The 23,418-nt window shown below is 39.5% G+C and overlaps 1 non-coding gene across 1 annotated transcript; it reads left to right on the top strand.

The window, feature by feature from the left end:
• Positions 1–13,508: 13,508 nt before the first annotated feature.
• On the top strand, positions 13,509–13,670 carry LOC126031774 (U1 spliceosomal RNA). The gene has a single exon (XR_007503603.1). It is a non-coding gene; the product is annotated as a U1 spliceosomal RNA (small nuclear RNA).
• The last annotated feature ends 9,748 nt before the right edge of the window (positions 13,671–23,418 follow it).

Here is a 23,418-nt window from a genome sequence, read left to right on the forward strand (position 1 = left end):
AGGAAGGGAAAGAAGGAAATACAGAGGGAGAAGAGAGAGTGAGAGAGAGAAAAAAAGAGAGAAAGAATGAAAACTTGTCTGCCACAGAGGCAGGTTGTAATGTGTCATTTTTTGAGTTTCCTTTTGCTCTGGCACTTTAAGATATTCCATGTTTACCTTGTGTTCCCTGCCTGTTTTAGAATCCATCTTAATTCCCAAGGAGTCTTTTATTGAGTGTTGTTTAAACGTTACATGGATACTGTCATACTCGTAGTCTTCGAAGATTGCTAAAATTTGCCTGTGGATGATTCTATGGAGGAGATACTAGATTATTTTCTGTCACCTGCAGTCTTTGCTCAAGACTTTGACCTGCCAACATGTGAGATTACAAAAAGCATTCCATTCTGTTTTGGCGAAAAAAAGGGAAAGTTACACAAGTTTTGCTTTTACCCAAAAATGTGCTATGCGTTTTCTTCTCTGAATTTACCCACAAAATCAATATCTCTTAGACATCTTGTTTTATAACTTTGTTGTTGATAAAAAAAAATTCTTTTCTATAAATGTTCTCTGACATCCCTCTTCTGCAATTTAACTCCTCACTGGCCTACTAGCTCTCTCCTCATGTTTCATCCTGACACTTCCTCTCTGCCAAATTTCTGGTATAGCAGCTCCGTTTCTCATGCTAATTTTCTACTAGCTTATCAATATTTAGAGCTCAACACACTGCCACTGCGGCAGACTGGAAGCTTTTTTGATTACTTATTTTGGTTTTGTTTTGGTCGGGCCACACCTGGCAGTACTCAGGGCTTACTCCTGATTCTGTGCCCAAAGATCACTACTGGAGGGGCTTGGGCCTTGGGCAGCTACTGGGATCCATACCATGTTGAATGAATAAAAAAAAAAATGCCCTACCTGTTACACTATCTCTCTGGCCTCTGGACTAGCATATTTACTGACCAAACTAGAGGGTTTAAATGATTCCTTAATCACACTTGCATAAGTGAATTTTTTCCCCTAGAGATTGAGTTCTGGCTTTGAAGGTAAATAACAATGATCATTTTCTTTTGAGCTTCATAAATTTTACCATTCAACCTTAATTTTTAAATGATCACATTCTTTAATTTCTTTTAATGTGGAAGGTTGGACTTCAATAAAATTAATTCATAACTATAAGTGAAATATTTTAATCATCTTATTTGAAATAAAGGACTGTTGCAAAATTTGTATAGTCCATAGTGTCCTCATGGCCTTTTACTGAGTAGTCACTGTGTTACATCTAGGATTTTCCACCAAGAACTAGTAGAACTTTAGAGTCAGATTTGTTGTTGACACCTTAGCATTGATTTCCCTTGATGCCACCAATAGCTCTTAAATTCTCCTTTGGGGAAAATTTCTCCACAGTTCTCAACAATGTGACTTGGAGACACAATATTTATTTTTCCTCAAGGCAAGACTCTAACTGGCCAGTCTGTCTTGACATAGAACTGAATTGAAGTGTGTGTGTGCACTCAAGCCAGTTAGATGCATGGAGACTAGTTTTGAGATTTATGGAAGACAAGATGCTTCTCTATTCCATGGAAGCCCCCGAATATTGTCAGTATATTTGTCAGTTTAGGAAGTACCAGACCCAAGTATGAAAGCGACACACGTGGGAAGGTCATGCCTAGAGAATTTTCAAACCACGAGGATGGGTGAGACTAAGCCAGCAATACCTTCAGACTTGATTTTGGGAATCAGTGACACATGCCCCCATAGTTTATCATTGCTTCCCTTTGCCTCCATTAATGCTGTTGCAGTGACAAGAGATGGAACACACTCTTGGCTGTGCTGTAAGGCTTGTGGAGGGCAACTGTGGTGCTCAGGGAGCACACGTGTAGTCAGGGACTGCACACTGGCACATCTTATCTTTTATCTTTGTGGCATTTGTACCTATCTGGTTGCAGTACAAGAGAAAAAAAAACTTGAGGCACAGGGAACCTCAGACAGCAGAGCTGCCAGGATCTCACCTGACACAATCTCAGCCTCAAACTTGCAAGTCAAGTGCTATAAGCCACTGTCTGAGCACCATTTGTTCTGCAAAGTAACTTTGGACTTTCATTATCTTGCAGAGATTTCTTTTGCTCTCTACCACTTTATTTACATCCAATCTTGTGATTTTTCACTTGAGGTGAACATAGATCATCACATATCCAGCATATCCGACATGTTTTTGCTATCTTTGGGACCTGCCTTTTTGAGCTCTCTACTGTGCTAAGAAGAACCACTTTCTGACAGACCCAAAGCTGCATCTACTTCTCAAAATGGTGGAATCATGACTTTTGTTTAACATTTCATCTATCTGTGTTCTTTATGGCTTCTTAAAAGTTTACTACAAATTCCATGACTAAAACTGTCATCATTTCAAGCCTGGAAATAAATGAACTATTTGCTGAGGGTCTCACCTGGCTGCTGTTAAGGGGTCAATTGGTTGTGCTCTCATCTGTGGGTATGAGTGGGACAGACGCTACTTCTGAGTTCATTGGTTTGGTTGGCAGCCTTCCTTCCTGAGCTCGGGGGATGGAAATCCCCAGTTTGGTGTTGGTCAAAAGCTTACTTCTGGTGGTCATTTTCAGTGTGATTGCTCAATTATCCACACTAGAAAAGAGAAGTTCTGGCTTTAATCTGCTAAACACACAACCCTATGAGATGTTTCATCATCACAAGAGATGCCCCACCTATTCTGCCATATTTCTTGACTCAAAACAAGTCTTGAGCTCCATCTGCATAGTATGGTAGCAGACTACAGGAGGCCTGGGCATCAGAAGGTGGGATATCCTGGTGGGTCTTCAGTATTACCTGAAACATTTATATTAAAGTATTTTCCTTAGAAGAGAGAGAGAAAGAGAGAGATAAAATAAAGACAGGGGTAAAGATGCTGGCTGTTGCATGTAGCTAGTCCTGATTCTATCCCCAGCACAGTATATGTCGCCCCACCAGGAGTCATTCTTAAGCAATGCCTAGAATAATAACCTCTGAGCATCACCAGGCATGGCCCTACCACCCTCCGACTCCCAAACATTTTGTTTGTTTGTTTTGGGGGGGCATACCCTGGCCAGTTATGTATGCTGGACCAGTAGCATGCAAGGCAAATACTTTGCCCACTGTATTATCACTCTGGCTTATGACATTTTTATATGTCAGTATAGACACTCAAATATAATTCAGTTATATTTGAAAAATAAAATTACTTTTTTCTACTTAAAAAACTCTAATTAGGGGCCGGAGAGATAGCATGGAGGTAAGGCATTTGCCTTTTATGCAGAAGGGCAGTGGTTCAAATCCCGGAATCCCATATAGTCTCATGTGCCTGCCAGGGGGATTTCTGAGCCTAGAGCCAGGAGTAACCCCTGAGCACTGCCAGATGTGACCCCAAAACAAAACAAAACAAAACAAAACTCTAATTAGAGAGATAAATGAACAACTTTTAAAACATTTCCCAGAAATATAATTTTAAACCCATCTATTATTTTTGCTTGAAGCTGTATCTGCCAATCAATTATCCACATTTTGTTCCTAAACTCTGTGTCATGGTCTCTAAGCACACTTTATTTTATTTTTATATTTTGGTTTTGGGATTATATTGACTGTGTTCTGGAATCAGTCCTGGTAGAGTTAGAGACCTAATGAGGTGCTGTGATATTGCTCTGGCCCTATATCTCCACAGGTTATATATCCTAAAATATCTTTGCTTTCTTTTTCATCAAAATCTTTAACAAAAACAATAAGCTGTATAATATTCTCCTATCTTTACCTGTATTTTTTTTTTTTTTTTGGTTTTTGGGCCACACCCGGTGACGCTCAGGGGTTACTCCTGGCTATGTGCTCAGAAGTTGCTCCTGGCGTGGGGGACCATATGGGACGCCGGGGGATCGAACCACGGTCCATCCTAGGCTAGCGCAGGTAAGGCAGGCACCTTACCTTTAGCGCCACCGCCCGGCCCTTTACCTGTATTTTTTAAATATTTGTCAGAAAATATTTTATATATTAAGAGTATTATTGAATGCTACATCAGTAATTTTTATTACGTTTATTATTTGACATGTAAAGAACTTGTCCCTTATATTTCTTGGAAATAAAAACTCCACTTTACAAAATAGTATTCAGAGATGTAGAATAGCTTCGTCAACTGCAGTACTACTTTGGGACAGTAGATGGAGCAGTCGCTATACGAATAGGCATATGCATAGTTAGAAAGGGAGAGTGTCTTATTTGCAATTACTTAATAGCTTCTATTGAAAAGACAGATGTACTTATAAACGCGTTGTTTGTATCCCCCCTTGTAAAGTACTAAGCAATATTAGATGAATTACTTTTTGTTCTTAACTACTTTAATGTTTATTTATCTCCAATCTATTTAAACCATTATTGGATGGTTGCGTTAAATAAAACCCATTTCCCCCATGGGGTGTATTGTCTTCAAAATACAATTGATTCTTACGTGCATTAGGCCTTTCTAAGTAGACATTTGTTTTCAATTTAGAAAACCCAGGCCATGTCCAGTCTTGAGCAAATGTTTAAAAAGTTTGAGAAACTTGAAGAGTTGCACTTTTCAGCTAATAGGGCCTTAATCACATCTCTGGAAGGAGCTATGTTGGAGGAAGCCAAAATCCTTGGCAAGTTGAACCCCTTTTACAGTGATGGCCCGCAAAGAGCATGTAAATGTGATCATCTATCTATCCCCTAGGACTTTTCCTTATTCTGGCCGGAAACCTGGAGCTTCTTCAAACTGTGTCTTCACATTAAATCACTCCTCTGTGTGAAAGGATTGGCGAGCCAGGCCTGGATCTGAGTTTCCTTTGACTCATACGACACCCAGGGGTGATTGGGGAGAGAAACTTTTCTCCAGTTCTGTCTCCCTGACAAGGCTTTGGAAGGTCTGTGATCTCTGTTTCAGGATTCTAGTTTTGATAGGTCACAGGGTAATTTCTCAGAGAAAGAAGTTTTGCTGCATTACATTCATGGAAGATGAATCTGTGTTACCCAAATACAGAAAAACAACATGTATAGCAGACATCAGCCTTGGTGAATTCTTAAGGTCACAAGTTTAAAGTCATCTTAAGCAAGGTTTAACTTACTTTAACTTTTCAGTTTTAAAATACAAAGAGAAAGAGGTCAGAGTTATTCTTGAAGTTATTCACCAAAAAGGTTCTGAAGAAAACCAACTTTGCTTCTTGGATATGAGTACTCTCTTTGAAGTTCTTCTCATGCACAAAGTTAATCCATTTTTGTTTTTTGCGGGGGCCACAGCTCCTGAGGTGTGGGTTTAGGGCTTAGGGCTTACACCTGGCTCTATGCTCAAGAACTACTCTGTATTTTTGGGGAACCATGTGGGATGCTGGGGATCAAACCCAGGTCAGCCATGTGCAAGTGAAATGGCTTGCTCACTATTGCTCTGGCCCAATGTAAATACTTTCATATGAGATTTGATATTTATGTCCTTTATTATAAGATGCACATTTCAGAGTTTGTGGTTCAATTTTATAGATGGGAAAACTTTTGGGGGGAGAAATGAATGTTATTTAGTGATATATTTTTATTTTCAAAATCTTATTTTTAAGTTGGCCAAGAATTTTGTCTATCTCTAGTCAAAGAAAATAGTGATCTTTGGTTCGAAGGGATTGCTCAGTGTGCTAAATATGTTCTTTGCATGCAGGAGTTCCAATGCTGAGGTCAGCACTGCATAATTTACAGAGCTGCAAACAGTCCCCTGAACATCCCTGGTATGGCCTCAAAACAAAAACATAAATAAACTTCAAAAGACTCAAAGAATCAATCACTATTCTATTCAAAAAACCTGTGCTGAACAATGTAGAAGTCACAATAAAGAAGAAAAATTGGGGGGCCGGGCGGTGGCGCTAAAGGTAAGGTGCCTGCCTTCCCTGCGCTAGCCTCGGACGGACCGCGGTTCGATCCCCCGGTGTCCCATATGGTCCCCCAAGCCAGGAGCAACTTCTGAGCACATAGCCAGGAGTAACCCCTGAGCATTACCGGGTGTGGCCCAAAAATAAAAAAAAAAAAAAAAAAAAAAAAAAAAAGAAGAAAAATTGGTCTGATGCCTGCCTGCCTGCCCGCCCTTAGGATCTCATAATCAAGGGCAGGCAGGCATCAGACCAAGGTGTCTTCTTTTTATGTTTAAAAATAAAATATGAGATAACACAGGGAAATTAAATTATGATCATGAAAAATATAAAAGATAAGAAAAAGTTGCTAGAGGTAACAGGAGCCAGGAAGAGCCTTGGAATAAGGGAACTTTTAAATATATGTTAAATGTAAGTGTTTCATTAAGGGCCATTGAGAGTGATAACACAGTGGTAAGGCATTTGTCTAATATTCAGTCATTCCTGGTTAAAATCCATTTAAAATCCCCTGAGTCCTCCCAGGAGTAATCCCTGAGCACAGAGCCAGGAGTTAGCCCTGATCACCACTACTGTATTTTCCAGTGTATAAGACTACCGGACATATAAGATGAACCCCTAATTTTACAGTTAAAACATAGGTTTAGGCCTATATTGCTGTATAAGACAGAATGTTCCTGTGCTGCAACTGTATGTACCACAGTGAGCCAATTACAACAAGAAAAGTTTTAAAGGTTCTACTGTAATAGACTTTCTCTCTGACTCTGGCCAATCTGAGCAGACTTTTTACCAAGTAGATTTGGGTACAGAACTTGTATAATTTGCATGCATAAAAAGCCAGCTTGGATTGGCTGAGTTAGAGAGGTGGTCCGAGTAGCCTTGCAGTGATTGGTGCAGGATTGAGTTGGAAAATTCGTTTCATGGCAATATCCAGAAGATTTTCATTTTTTGGAATATACTCAGCATATAACATGACCCCGATTTTTGGTTGACTTTTTTTCGTTTCAAAAGTCATCTTATATGCCGGAAAATATGGTACATATGTTCCAAAATGAAACAAAGAAGCCAAAAAAAAAAAAAGGAGTTTCATTAAAAGAAATAAAATTTGTGGAAAACTCAAGCAAGAATCAGTGAATGAGCAGACCTGGAAGGAGGCCTTAAGTTGAGAAAGCCCAGTAACCTCAGTTTGTCCAGATCATCAAGTTAAGTGACTGGGATGTGAAGCCAGTGACTGCACGGACGTGGTCTGCAAGTTCTTGAGCCTCAGTGACATTAGCACTTTGACCAGCTGAATGACAGGGCAATTCTGAAAAGTCCTGCTTAATCTTTTAATCAATCTCGTGTTTATATCACAGAGGAGAAATAGAGAACTATAAAGCCTCCATTTAAGTAGCTTATCTGGAATGTAAATGGAACTTCAGCTGGGAGCATTACTAGGAACCAGGTCATGTCAGGGCAAAGGTGATATACTACAGTTTTCGCTCTATAAGACACACCTGACCCATAAGATGCACATAGGTTTTAGATGAGGAAAAAATGAAAAAAAATATTATAAAGCCAGTGGTGCAATATGAGATGCTGTCAGGAGACAATGGCTGGGAACAACTAGCCTGTGAGGTCGAAGTATATTTACAATATGCCAGTCCACAGCTGGTTAAACACATTTACCTAACTTATTTTTTTTTTTACATCAGAAAATAAAAAACAAACAAACATTTTTTTTAAATATTCAGACTTCAGCTCCAGGCTGTATTTGCTCCATAAGAAGCACAAACATTTCCCCCCATATTTGGAGGGGGGAGTGCGACTTACAGTACAAAAATATGGTAAATACAATGTTCTCAGTCCAGAGAGCTTGTATAGTGGACAAGGAGCTTGCCTTGTATGCGATTGACCTGTGTTCAATCCCCGGCACCCCATTTGGTCCCCTGAGCTTGCCTGAAGGGATTCCTGAACACTGTTAGAAGTAGGCCTTGTGCATAGCCAGGTATGAGCCCTGAATCCCCACCCCCCAAAAAATTAGCGTCCTGAGATACTGTGATTACTTAATTTTCTAAATTAACTTCAATCTGAGCCACAGACCCTGTTGCTGATGTTGTTTGCCAATACTGGTGAGACTTCAGCGGCCAATGTGCTCCCCCTGGTATAAACCCTACCACTTGTCCACTATTGCTGACCCCCTACTAATGCGATATCCTGGAGGACTTCCTGAAGCTGGAAGAGTTCTCCCCATCTCACATCTGCTGGGGTTTAGCAGAACCATCTTTACTATTCTCTGCAGATCCTCTGTCTCTTTGCGGGTGAAGCTCGACTAATTCATCTCCTGTTGGCTTTACTCAGCTGAGTAAAGCCCAGAACCAGCAAGAGCAAATACTTGGCCTTCAGTTTTCCCTCGAGCCTGGTGGACGAGGGACGGGAAGAAAGGTCGTGTAGTTAGTTCGTTGCACAAGAGCCTGGGCCACAAGAAAGAGGAGGCCTGACTATCCAGCTCTGTACTCCTTGCCAAACCTTATGGGTTGCCAAGAGGAAAAGTCAGCCCTCAACAATTTTGCTTAAGTAGCCTCTGAACTACATATCTTGGTTTCTGTGGGAGAGACTATGCTCGATGATCCAGCTAAAACATATCTGCTTTCCTAACCCTGAGAACCAAGAAGGTTATTGTCATTGTCATTGTCAGCGCCTATACTCAGAGTAATTTGTGACTCTACAGTAGATAACAAAGCTCCTCATCCAGTCTTCCCTTCTGCCATGCTTCTAGTTGCAGTGTAAAGTTATTTCTCTAGCAGGTTCATCTTTCTGTACGTGAGATCCCTTCCCTCTCGTCTTCCCAGGCCTTGATTGAGAGAAAGAAATTATTTTCAGTGAGGAAGAGGGTGAGACTTGAGTGGAATACAATAGCAGCAGCAACAAGTAACATCATCAACAAGAAGGAAACATACATTTTGGCAAGTGACTGTAATGGGTATTTTTTTATATTTATTTTACAATTGTACCAGTATCATTATTGGATATTTGTTATGTTGCTGCACCATGCTATATTGTATCATTTTTTAATTAGTGATTTTAAATTTGCTATTAAATTGTTTTATGTAAAACTTTGTGTTTTACATGATTTCATTGGTGTTGACTCCATGGCTTTAATATTTAGTTTTGTCTTTCCTTAACCCCACCAAAGCACTTGAGTCCCATTGACCTGTCACCCATTATTTCACATGTGAATCATTTTAAAGCAAGGTTGTCAGGCAGAAAGTTAATAAAATGATTTGGCAATATTTGTCACCAAAGGACATTTCTTTTAAAGTATTTTATTTTATTGGATTTGGGCATTCACCAGCAATATTCAGAGCTTTTTTGGTGTGCAGGAATCACTTTTTTTTTTTTTTTTTTTGCTAAACAGTTCTTTTTTCAGGTTCTCTCCTTTAATTTTTCTTTTTTTTTTAATTTTTTATTTAAGCACCATGATTACAAATATGATTGTAGTTGGGTTTCAGTCATAAACAGAACACCCTCCTTCACCAGTGCAACATTCCTACCCCCAAGGCCCCCCTCCCTCCTTCCCATCCCCTGCCTGTATTTGAGACAGGCATTCTACAACAGTTATTTTATATATTTTAAATTCATTTCTTTCTTTCTTTCTTTCTTTCTTTCTTTCTTTCTTTCTTTCTTTCTTTCTTTCTTTCTTTTCTTTCTTTCTTCTTTCTTTCTTTCTTTCCTTTCTTTCTTTCTTTTCTTTCTTTCCTTTCTTTCTTTCTTTCTTTCTTTTCTTTCTTTCTTTCTTTCTTTCTTTCTTTCTTTCTTTCTTTCTTTCTTTCTTTCTTTCTTTCTTTCAGGATAAGTGTTAAAAATACAGTAGTAAAGGTGTGAAAGTGGCAATTGCCGTTGTTTGCATAGGCCCAACAAAATATGGGGGAAAGGGAAAAAAAATCCTTGGCCTGATTACAAGAAGGCCTCAACACTGAAGTTTATTGCATAAGACCGAATCTGGGCTCCAGGCATACCAGTCTGCCCAACCCCTGAGTCATTCTCCATGATCCCAGTGAAACTTTTTCTCACTTTAGCTGTTGCTGGTGACAGGTTCCTGTATTTAAAGATTCTGGATTCTGTGCATTTCCTTCATTGAAGTCAGGTTAATGTGGAGCATCCCCTACTCTCACCTCACCATTAGATGCGGAGAGACCTGCCCTGCAAGCATGTTGTTGTTAAGTCATTTGGGTGTTGGGTGCACTGAAACCCAACTAAAAGCATGCTTATTATAATGAAAAATTATAGAAAAAATTTCATCCCAGGTGTCTAGTCCTGATAATGAGGAATTAGAGGAAAGAGAGAAGGTAAATTTTTTTAGTAGATGGGGGCCTGGAAAACTGTCTATTTTATCAACAACCATTCAAACTTTGTTCATTTTAATTTAGCAACTTGATTATTGCAATTTTTTTTTACTAAAAAATCATTGGCTTCCTTCCTTGATCTGGAGGCTAGCTCTATCCGGCATGGGGTCTAGTGAGACCCCAGTTCGAAGGCCTTGGTAGGCCCCCAGCCATCCCCTCTCCTGCCCCCCAGCCTCCAGGCCTTCCCTGGGACCCAGCCCAGGCGGCCAGAAAACGTGGGTCTAAATTGGGGGGTACTGAGAGCTGCTCATTTTTATTAAGGCAGTCTCTGGCAATTTCTTACCAGTCTACATATTCACAGTAAATATTAATAATATATCCTATCCTTCAGTATGTGTTGTGTAAGTAGAATGTTCATCTTGTATTCTGCCCTTTTGCACACCCCTGTAAAGCTCATTTTCACTCCTTAACTCTATCACCCCAGAGCATCAATACCCCCCATTTACCCTTTTTAACTTCAGTACTTCACAGTCCCAATCACAGCTTGGGGGGTGCTGAAATGCTTGGCAGGCCTCCAGCTGTTCCCCTATATCCCCCTGGACTTTAGGTCCGGCCTGAGTGCCACCTTGGGTGGCCTGCTGTGGGTTCCAGGTGGACTCTATTAGGGGTCTCCAGACTTCTTCTCCCTCCCTACTCTAGGGAAGAGGAGCAGAGGGAGGGGCTGGGCAGATAGCTGGCTTCCAGTGCTTTGATCCTGGAGGCCAGCTCTTTGCAGGTATGGGGTTAAGGGATACCCCAGGCCGCAGGCATTTTCCCTAGCTTGCGGGGGGGGTGCTGGAGGCTTGGCAGGTCTCCAGCCGTTTCCCTACTTCCCCCTGGACTCTAGGCCCTGCCTGAGTGCCACCTCGGGTGGTCTGCTGTGGGTTCCAGGTGGACTCTATTAGGGTCTCCAGGCTTCCCACCCCCTACTCTAGGGAGGAGGAGCAGAGGGAGGGGCCGGGCAGATAGCTGGCTTTTGGTGCTTTGATTCTGGAGGCCAGCTCTTCCCAGGTATGGGGTTAGGGGACACCCCAGACCACAGGCATTTTTCCTAGCTTGGGGGGTGCTGGAAGGCTTGGCAGGCCTCCAGCCGTTCCCCTATTTCCTCCCCTACTCCAGGTCTTCCCTGGTTGCTGGCCCAGGTGGACTCTATTGTGGTCCTCAGGCTTTCCCACTTTCTCTCCCGACACTAAGTGGGGAACACATGAGGTGGGTGGTGGGCCGATGCAGCACTGGTGTATATCGGGACATTATGTCATGACATTCACTGATATTTTTTTCTCATTAGTCTTCATTTCAAAAACTGCGCGGGGGCATACCATATATATTTAAAATAAAATGGGAGGATGGACTTTTAGTTTGGGAAGAGACCATTTCGGGTGGGGGTACCATATATTTTCAAAATAAAAATGAGAGGATGGACTCCCAGGCTGGGAAGAGGCCAGTATTCTTTACCTACTTGTTCACTCTCAACGGCCTCTTCCTTCTTTTATTGTGTAACTGGTTGCTACCATACTAGATTTCTGATTAGTTCCTATAAACGGTGACAATTGAGTCCACTGTCTTAAGCTAGATTGTTTATTTCCCCACTCTTTATCTTTTCTCCTCTTTGTGAACTATTCAATAAGGTATTTGGTGAAAGAGTCCCTCTCCATCTTTCCTTCCCTTTGTTATTTGTTAAATAAGGAAGTTTGTAGAAGTGTCCCTCCATTTAATGTTTATATAAGAACCAAGTCAATTGGATTGTTGGACTTGTTCTAGCATCCCCATAGGCACCAATCTCGCCATGTAGTATTGTTCTTCCTTTGCATAGGCACATTAAAATGGGAAATTATATACAAACACATTCGTATAGAGACCGGAACACACAAATTTTCTTAAACGGTGACAATTGTATCCACTGGCTTAAGTTAGATTGTTTATTTTCTCCACTTTTTATCTTTTATTTTCTCTTTGTGAACTGTTCAATAAGGAATATTGGTAAAAGAGTCCCTCAGTTTAATGCTTATGTTTGAACCAGGTCACGGGGATTGTTGGACTTGTTTCTGCGGCCCCTTATGCACTGATAATGCCAGGTGGCATTATTCCTTGTTTGCATGGGCACATTAAAATGCAAAATACTATACATACAAATAAGTTCTTATCTAATAAAGATAGGAACACACAAATCTAGTGGTGCAATGGAACCTTACACCCTGAACATTGACATGATGACCTGGCACAGGCCTCAGAGGTTTGGGCATTTTCCAGTCACCCCTGAACCAAGGAAGCCATCTACAAAACATCCAAAGTTGTCTATGACATTACCTGGAAGCAATTCTCTACCAGGGAAGACCCTACTGCTGCTCTGACATCGATTTACTCAAAGAGTCTTCTCTTAACACTGAGAAGATTTAAACAACAACAACAACCTGCATACTGGACAGGGCTTTCTGCATTGCCCTTTTATTCTGAGTTGAAGTTAGATGCCACTCTGCACCATCCTGACTTCAATGTAGGATATACAGATTCCAGGACCTTCAATACAGAAACAGGATACCAACAACAGAGACTGTGAAAAATATAACTGTATGGGCACTATAGACAATGACCAGGATTGGACAAACTAGTTTGCCTGGAGCCTAGAAATGGTCTTATGTCAGGAAACTTCAGGGGTAAGGTCTCCTTTTACTTAGGCCAAAAGTTTTTCCTTTCCATGACCCCCATACTTTGGTGGGCCCATGCAAACGATAATTGCCACTCTAACATTGTTTATACAGTGCTCCTTTGACTCTAAACATTTAAGAAACCACTAGTAAAAATATCAGGAACTGCAAAAGAATGGTTTACATTAGTGTTAACATATATGCTTTTAGTTAAACTAGCATTCTGGGGGATAAAGGAGGAAGAAAGGGATATATACTTGGGAATAGGGATGAAGGGAGGACAACACTGGGGGTGATGGATATTCTCCTGATTCAATGTTAATATGTACCTACAATACTATTGTGAAAGATATGTAAGTCATTATGATAAAAAAATTGTGTTTTATTTAGAAATGTTCTTTGACTTACATGTATTATATTAATTATATTTTATGTTATGTTATATTACTATATTATGTTATGTCAGTTTACCTCAATATGTTAATCAATTTTGTCTCTTGAATAAATTCTTACAATAAAAAAATCATTGGCTTTCAGTGAATAGCAATATTAATTAACAACCTTGGAAATGGCTTTTATATCCAAGCATTAGGTAATAAGTAAGTAAATGATAGAAATTGTAGGTAATACTTACCTGGTAGGGGAGATACCGTGATCGTGAAGGTGGTTTCCCCAGGGTGAGGCTTATCCATTGCACTCCGGATGTGCTGACCCCTGCGATTTCTCTGAATGTGGGAAACTCGACTGCATAATTTGTGGTAGTGGGGACTGTGTTCGTGCTCTCCCCTGAAAAAAAAGAAATTGTAGGGTAGTTTTAATGATATGAGAATGTAGTTAAAATATAATATTAAGAGACAAGAATAAGATAAAAAAAAAACTGTCAACTATTATATTGTTCAGCTCTCCAAATTCTTTGCCAAACAGAAATATTTCATTTGGTTTGGATAGATACTTGAGTTATTCATCAGTGGCAGAAAGGGCATAGGAAAACTGATGATCTTATGAAGATTTTTTAAAGACTTCAGTTGTTTGAAAAATAAAAATTTAAAAGAGTTTAAATAGAGGAATATGGAAATAATAGCTTTCACAGATAGAATCTAATTTAAAACTTGGATGTTCTTTGAATGTGTAGCTAATATTCATAACCTTGAATTTAGAAACACTGTACTGTATCTATTTTGGTGATGAAACCTTAGGGAATTTAGAAATTAGTAAAGTTGTGTACTGTCTTTGGATGCCACCATGCATCAACTATTTATATCACAAGAGCTAAGATATATATGGGCCACTTAGGTTCAGTGATTTCACCATGACTCACAGTAGCATAAAGAGTAATAGGCTCACCTCGACCCCACCAGTTCTTCCATGCCTACATATTGACAAGATCTTTGCTACTGCTTTTTTCCCCAAACAATTAGTTAATTAATTAAAGCACTTGGAGATGGATAAGAGAAATGAATGTGTCTGCTGTTCTAATGTTGTCATCTACATAGAACTGACTAGAAAGAGTCATTCCCTTTCACCTCTGAGGTTGGTAGAATATTGGCTTATACTCTTAAAATTTATCTTAACATTGCCAAGAGTCAAAAGAATATACTTTTACTTTGCTCAATCACAAAATAGGAAATCTGGCAAGAACCAGATTATACAAATATCATAGACTTGAGTAGTAATAGAATGAACTGTAAGTCACCTCTGTGTTGATCAGATGAATTAAGTTTATTATTGTCATAATGGTGATATTAAAATAGTAGTATGTGTAAAATCCTAGTTGTGCAATTTTATTTACTTATATGTTCATTTACTCATGAACAAAAGTTTATAAGTCTTGAAATAATACATTTCAAATACTGTGATGAGTGCTCTGGCTATATTGTTTTAGAGCTCTGGATCCTAACTTAAAGGGGGTTAATGTAGATTAAATAAAGCTAAATATGTAAATAAACTGGGGTATATATTAAGGTATGGTGGGTTATCAATGTAGAGTGGATTATCAAAGTGGGGTAGGTTATCATTGTGGGTTACCGATTGTTCATTTTGTCTTCAGGATAAAAAAATCAACAAAATGAATTATTTAGCATAAAGAAGCAATTGACTGTAACAACAGGCATATGAGCTTGGTCATTCAATTGATTGCATTCAAATACTGCCTCTACTCCACTAGCTGTGTGATTCTAGAGATGCCACTAAACTTGTCCCTCCCCTCTCAGTCTGTAAAATAGATCAGAAATAGAATCTACATTTGGAGCCCTGGTAAGGGTTATAAAAATAGTACAAAAATGGCACATAGAAAAATTATAAAAATGGCACATATTGTTAGTAATTTAGGAAGAACTTGGGATGAAAGTGTGAATATTTTGTAAGCAGTTTTCCTGCACAGAAAAAGACAGCCTTTGTGAACATCTACATATATTATCCCAACTAGGCAACCTATCCATACTTGAGGGTTAAACAAACTCTTTTGAAAGGGGTTAGAAAAGCTTCTTTCTAGAAGCCATTAAATATCACCACTTATAATGACCTATCATTTGGATCAGTTTGGATTCATGTCTTATGCCAATTATAACTATTGCTTATTTTGTAAATTGAATCTTCTGGAACAGTGTCCAGCCTGGAAGTCCCTCATCAGCAGCTCCTGGCTTCAAGGACAATTTTTGGAGTGCTGAGATGACCGAGTCAGGCTCCCTGGAAATAATGGCTGCTTTGATGGTGGTACAGGATGAGAGAAAAAGGAAATCTTTTCAAGTTTGATTACTTACAAACAGGAATTTTGCTCTGAAGAATTAATTTTGAGTTCAGGAAAATTCCCTTACCATCATTGTTAGGATTGTTTTCCTCAAACAGATGGATGGATCTGTAGTTTATGATTCTTTAACTGGACATCCAGCTCATCTTCTAGTGCCAGCTCCACAAACAAAGTCATCAAAGTTGACCATATTCACCTGCAACTCCTGAGCAGTGGTAGAAAAGAAAATCCCTCCATATCATATCTGTTCCTTAGCTAATTTATAGCATTGATTGGGGTCACTGGCCAAGCAGCATAATAGGAGTAAGGTGGCAAAATCCTGCTCTGTCCAAAGTTCATTGTCTGTTGGTCTGTCCCAGCACCTGCAACCTACCAAGTTCTCAATATATATTTATGAATGAATATAAATGGTTATTGCAAGAAAGAAAATTATATCATTTCTAAGTTTCATGACCCTCTCCTCCATTAAATGTCATGTAGAAACATGAGTTCATTCAGTAGATGCAAAATAACATCCTAACATCTTTTGACAGTTGAAGAAATGCAAGATATGGAGGCTAGAAGGGAGGCTTTGTGATGGGGGGGGGGTGTTGGTGAATTGCTGCTGTGCTAATGCTAACAAATTATATACAGTTTGTCTCAACTCTATGCCAGAACAGCATGGTGGGGTGGGTTGCAGGTAGTGAGGTGGGCAGGCATACTTGGTTTTTTTAAAATTAATATCTTTAAGCATATGATTAAAAACATGTTTGTAGTTGGGTTTCAGTTATAAAAATGAACACTCCACTCACCAATGCAATATTCCCACCACCAATGCTCCCCATACTTTGATGGAGCTTATGGTGGGATTAGCTTCAGCTTTAGCAGTACTGAGAGCCTGGAGTGCCCATAGATCATATAACCCCCAAGAGTGAGTTTGGTTCACAGTTAGCATCTTTAGAAGAAAGGAGAGTAAAGGTTGGGTAGGGATTATGACTCAGAGTAATTAGGCTCATTTCCACAACCATGGGAAATGTTGGTGTAAAAATAAGGTGAAAGCTGGCAGGCAGGGAGAGAGGAAAAGGCAGCTTTGGGGGAGGTCTGCGTGGGTGACGGACCTCAGTTTCCATTTAAAAATCTGTCCTTTTCTCAAAACGGTTAGAATTAGGATTAGGTAACCCAGGAGTAGTGCTGCATAAGAAACTTTCTCTACCTCTAGAACCCTGGGAAGTCCTCTCTGAAAGAACAGCAATTCGTCTTGTGCCCTGTTTGGTGTAATGCTGCCCCTAGTGGTCTGATTAGTCCTGATTGTTTTGTATTTGTATGTGGGAATTGACTGTGTTTCTGAGCCCCAAAGTAGGGTGGGAGGAACTAGTAATATTTAACCACCTAGTCTAGAAATGTTACAGTGTTAGATAAATAATTAAGAATGAGATTTGGGAAACTGGGATTATAGCTCAGAGGTAAAATATATGCTTTACTTATACAAGACCTGGACTTGATCTTCAGTGCAAGACACACACGTGCACGTCCACACGCATGCGCACGCGCGCACACACACACACACACACACACACAATATGGCCATAGCTATGATTAGGATTAAGGCCTAGATAGTTTGGCTTTTGGGATCTAAGCAGCTAGGTAATCAAGAGTAGGACCAGAAAAATGAAGACCCAAATATGAAAAATGGTCATTACAGTACAATGGTTATTTCATTACAAAAATGTAATTAAATGTTGAATGTTGGTATGTTGGACTAGGCACCCCCAATCCCTTCACTGAACACATATAAAGATGTACCCGAGCCTCTACTTTAAGGGAAAATGAGTAGGCCTTAGTTCTGGCAAAAAATGTTTAAGAATAGATTAAGCATAGTCTGATGTTTATGAAAAAGGCTGATATTTTAATTCTATATTTTTTAACTTTGTTGCTTGGAATAATATTAGGGTTTCTGCCTTTGGCCAAAGGCGGAGGTCAGGAAAACAAAAGCTAATCTTTTCTCTTTTTTTATTTAAAACAAGGAAGGGGAGATGTTACCCCTCTCCCAACTTTCTGCCTACATCACCTGGAAGGTGAGACCCTCCCACACTGCACTGCCTCTATACATGGCCCCAATAGAGGACAACTGTTTCTGGTACCATTCCCAGGAAAGTCAAAGGTAGAGCTCTACATGATCCGGTAGAACCTCCAATCGTTCAAATGCTACAGTTTAGACTGTTTGGCATAATAAAAAACTTACATCAATTTCTACTCTGTGATGTAAGAAAGGAGGGAATGAGTCTAGGAGTTAGTGCAGCGACCCTTTGGTAGACTACAGGTTTTCATATTCACCTCTGCCTCTTCTTTTGTTTGTTTTTATTTTGGCGCCACACCCAGCAACACTCAGGGGTTACTTCTGGCAGGCTCTGTGGACAATAGGATGCCAGGGATCCAGCAAAACAAATGCCCTATCTGTTGTGCTATCGCTCAGCCCTTCACCTCTACTTTCTTAGAGACACACGTATTCTCTGAGATCAGAGTAAAGAGCAAATGAGATATAGTAGGATACATCCTTCAGGGAAGAAAAGACTGTCTGGGCCTCATTTTTCCCCTAATAAAGGAAGCCCATCTCTGTAGCTGTACTTATTCCTCCTCAAGTGGCGGAAATGCATCACATTCTAACAGCAACTACAGTGTGGTTTGATGGGCAGACTTGATCTCTAGACTTGCTCATTGCAGGAAATCAGTGAAAGATTCTAAGGGACTACAGGGACTGAAGCTCCACTGGTAGAGAACTGTGTGGGCACCAAGAAGTGGGGGTTGGGGGAAGAGATCTGTAACAGGAGTTTCTGAGAAAAGGAGAATGAAAGAACCCCTCGGGTGGCCCCTGTCAGGATTCAAGTCTGCCTGTCTATGGAAACAGCATTCCAGCATCAGAGGGATGATTTGGGAGGCCCATGCAGAGATCTGCATTCAGTGTAGAAACACATCCCAGATAAGACAGGCCTACGAAACCACATGCATGGTCACTCTTTCTTAAGGAGTGGGACGCTGGATCCAGCAGTAGAATCAGGAGAACTCACACCAAGCATGATACTAGTTGAGAATGCCCACTGGTTCAGGGGACCAATGCAGGAGCCCAGGAATACTCAGTTCTCAAAACAGGTGAACTTCAACTACAAGACACATTCCACTCTGAAAGCAGCAATTCTGGTTATTGGCAGGGGTGCTTGAAAAGTGTTTTTTAAGGGAGTGAACTCGGAATGATTGTCAGCGAGCTGAAAAAATGTCAGTCCTAGGTCATTGGTTTCTAATTAGATTTGGACAGAGGATGTATGTCCTGGAGTGTGTGAAGCTGGAAGTAGGGGGTTCTAAACTAGGCTGTAGGTGCTTGATGAAATAAAAAATTCTTTTAAAAATAAGACATGAGTGGATAAGGTCAGGGGCAGGCAGAGGGATAATATAACAAGTAAGACAATTGGCTTACATGAAGCCAACTAGGGTTTGGTTACATAAAAACATGGTTTTCTGAGCACTCCCAGGAGTGATCTCTGAGCACAAAGGCAGGCAGTAATCCCAGAACCACTAAATAAAAATTAAAAAAGCAATAAATAAATAAATAAACAAAATATGAATGAAATGGACCAAGTGGTCTCAGGAACATTGAGTGGAAATAAAAAATGGTCCAATCTAAATACCGAACCCAAAGTCAACAATAGAATCAAGAGACCTAAACTACAACAAGTTATACACAAAAGGGACCTGTTACACTAGTAGTCCAGGGGCTAATGGGATGTATGCTGAGAACAGTGATGGAGGGAAGTTAACACTAGTAGTGGAAATGGCCCTAATTCACTGTCACTATGTGCCTGAAATACTACTGTGAAAGACTTGCAATTCACATTGGTTTCAATAAAAAATTAAAAAATATATATATGCAGAAGTAGTATAGGTATTAAGACACTTTCTTTGCATATGGTCGTTCCAAGTTTGAATCCCAGCACATGTGATTTTGTAAGTGTCTTCAAGAGCTGGATAAGTCCCTGAGCACTGCCAGGTATGGTGCCCCCACCCTATTCTAACAATAGCAAGAGCAAAAACAAAACCAAAATAAAATATAAGCCTTGAGAACACAAACCTATGTGCCTTGATAAGAATTGGGCTTTCTGCCTGAATGTAAAACAGAAATTAATACTTCTATTTTTTTTTGTTTTGTTTTGAGGATGGGGGTTATTTGTTTTGGAGCCACACCAGATGATACTCAGGCATTACTCTTGACTCTGCACTCGGGATAACTCCTTGTGGTGCTCTGAGGAACCGTGTGGAATGCTGGAGATTGAACCTAGGTTGGCTGCATCCAAGGTGCCATTGTGCGTAAACTCCAATTAGAGTGAATTTGACATGGTTCATTATACTGCATTAGCAGAAATGTTTCTTCTTGAATGCTATGAAAGTATCACATGTTCACTGCTATTGTTGAACATGTTCACTGATGCTGGTGACCTGTGTTACAAATTAAACAAGCAGAAATTTTGCTCGTGGTCAAATCTTTTTTAATGGTGCAAATTAGCCAGCAGGTTCAGTTAATAACTGAAATTCACTTTATCTGCATGGGAACAGATCAATTTGCTAGAGAGTAAAGACAAGATAATTACTATACAAATTTTAAATATTAGTTTATTTAAGCACCGTGTTTACAAAATTGTTCATGGTTGAGTTTCAGTCATAGAAAGCACACCTTTCACCAGTGTACATTTCCCGCCACCAACGTACATAGATTCTCTCCCACCCTTGCCTGCTTAGGGGTAGGCAATCTCTCTCTCCTCTCTCTCTCATTCTTTCTCCCTGTTTTGACACTGTGTCTGCAGTATTGCTAAAGAAGGGGTACTATTACTTTATTCCCTTTCAGCATCCAGTTCTTGTCCAGAGTGATCAGTTCCAAATATCATTGTCATAGTGGACCATTCACTATTCTAACTACATTCTATTAGATTTGTGGCAAGCTTCCTACCGTAGACTGATCCTCTTGATCCTCATTTCTATTGTCTACACTCTTTTATTTTTCTTATATCCCCAAAATAAGTGAGATTATTCTAAACCTATCCCTCTCCCTCTGAGTCATTTCACTCGGCATAATAGTCTTCATATCTATCATGTATAAGCAAATTTAATGATTTCATTTTTCCTAACAGCTGCATAGTATTACTTTGTGTAGATGTATCTCTGTGTGTTTAGCCACTCATCTGTCTCAGATACTTGTGTTGTTTCCAGATCCTGGCTATTGCAAATAGTGCTGTGACAAATATAGGAATGCAGAGGGCTTTTATGCATGGTAATTTTGACTTACTGGATCATAGGAAAGCTCAATTTCTAGTTTTGAGGAATATCCATATTGTTTTCCAAAAAGGCTGGACCAATCTACATTTCCATCTGAAATGAATGATAATCCCTTTCTCTTTGTATCTATTCCAGCACTGGTTGTTCTTGTGTTTTGTGATGTGTGCCAGTCTCTGGGGTTTGAGATAATACTTCATTGTTATTTTGATTTACATCTCCATGCTGATTAATGATATGGAGCATTTTTTTCATATTTTTTTCGCATGTCTGTATTTCTTCTTTGAGGAAATGTCTGTTAATTTCTTATCCACATATTTGGATGGGGTTACATGCTTTTTTCTTCTTCCTGAATTCTCTCAGTGCCTTATATACAGTTTAGATTTAACCCCTTATCTGATGGGCATTCAGTGAATATTTCTCACTTTCCTTGAGTAGTCTTTGTGTCCTAGTCACTGCTTTCTTTGAAGTGCAGAAGCTTCTCAGTTGAATGGAATCCCATTTGTTTATCTCTGCTTCCACTTAATGGGCCAATGGAGTATCTTCCTTGAAGATGCCCTTAGCTTTAGTATCATGCAGTGTTCTGCCTATGTTTTCTTCTCTGTACCTTATGGTTTTATGTCTGACATCAAGGTCTTTGATCCATTTTGATTACATCTTCATGCATGGTGTTAAAGAGCGGTCTGAGTTTGCTTTTTTGCATATAGCTAACAAGTTTTCCCAACACCACTTCTTGAAGAAGCTTTCCTTGCTCCACTTTGTGTTTCTTGCCCCTTTATCAAAGATTAATTGATAGTATATCTGGGGTCAGTCTCAGAATATTTAAATCTATTCCAATGATTTGAGGGTCTGTTTTTATGCTGATACCATGTTGTTTTATTGACTACTGCTTTACAGTACAATTTAAAGTTGGTGAAAGTGATGCCTTCCATATTCTTTTTTCCCCAAGGAAATCTTTAGCTATTTATGGACATGTACTGTTCTAACTGAATTTCAAGAATGTTCAATTCACTTCCTTGAAAAATGTCATGGGTATTCTTTTAGGGATTGCACTCAATAGGTTTAATGCTTTCGAAAGTACTGACATTTTTTTTGTGTTGTTTTTTTTTTGTTGTTGTTGTTGTTGTTTTTTTGTTTTTGGATCACACCGAGCAGTGCTCAGGGGTTACTCCTGGATCCATGCTCAGAAATTGCTCCTGGCAGGCACGGATGACCACATGGGATGCCGGGATTCAAACTGATGAACTTCTGCATGAAAGGCAAATGCCTTACCTCCATGCTATCTCTCCAGCCCCAAGGAAAGTACTGATATTTTAATACTGTTAATATTCCCAATCAATGAACAGGGTATATGTCTCTATTTTTTATGCCCTCTTTTACTTTTTGTAGCATAGTTTTGTAGGTTTTTTATACGTTTTTCATCTCCTTAGTTAAGTTGACTCCAAGGTACTTGATTTTCTGAGGCACAATTGTGAATAGTATTTTTAATGTCTCTTTTTTCTTTAATTATTTGTATATAGAAAAGTTATGAATTTTTGCATATTAATTTTGTAGCCATCACTTTACTGTACAAATATATTGCTTCTCAGCAATGATATCCTTGACTGTTAATTCTTCATGGGGCTTTTATTCCTGGGTCTCTGGGATTGATTTGTTGTTTTTTATTGAATTGTGTAGAGTTCTATTGTAGTCTGCTTATTTTATTTTATTTTCCCCTCCCACAGTCTGCTTATTTTAAAGATTTTTTTCATCTTCTGTATGTTTATTTTAAGGCTCTTTCCAATTTCTTCTGTTTATGACATTATTATGCAGTCATCTTCTAACTCACTGATTCTGTCCTCAACAGCAGTTTACTCTGCTAGTGAGACTTTCCAGTGAGATTTTCATTTTATCGACCATGTTTTTCAGTTCTGATATATCTGTTTAAAATTTTCTTCATTTTTACTCTCATATTCTCTTTAGACTTTTGGGCTGTCCATTCCATGTTTTATTTGGGTTCTTTGAACTTTCTTAATATTTCTTCTTTAAAATCCTGATCAGAGAACTTACGTAGGTGGCTGATGTTGGTTGAGTTTTCAGAATTAGCATCTTCAGTCACAGGAAGTGGTGAGGTTCTGCAAGGTTTTCCAATTGTGACCTTTGTATTGTGGTGCTCTTTTTATGTGTGTTGGGTGGGGCTCCTTGACTAGAAGAAATGGGCAGCTACAGAGTGAAGAGGAGGGGTCGTGCTCTTGCCTGGGTTCATTCACCTCAGTTCAGTTAAAATTGGCACTTTTTAAGTGCATACTCCACTCACAGCCCATAGCCTCTCCCACACTGCTGGTCAGTGGTCTGTTGATTTTTTCCCTCCTGGCTGTGATCTTGCCTGAGCAATTACTCTAAATTTTATTTTATTTTATTTTATTTTATTTATGGGCAACACAGTAAATGATCAGGGCATATTTCTTAATCTGTGCTTATGGATCACTCCTGGTGGAATTTAGGGGATTAAGGAG

This window comes from Suncus etruscus, chromosome 15 (assembly GCF_024139225.1).
Source record: "Suncus etruscus isolate mSunEtr1 chromosome 15, mSunEtr1.pri.cur, whole genome shotgun sequence".
Taxonomy (NCBI): Eukaryota; Metazoa; Chordata; class Mammalia; order Eulipotyphla; family Soricidae; genus Suncus; species Suncus etruscus.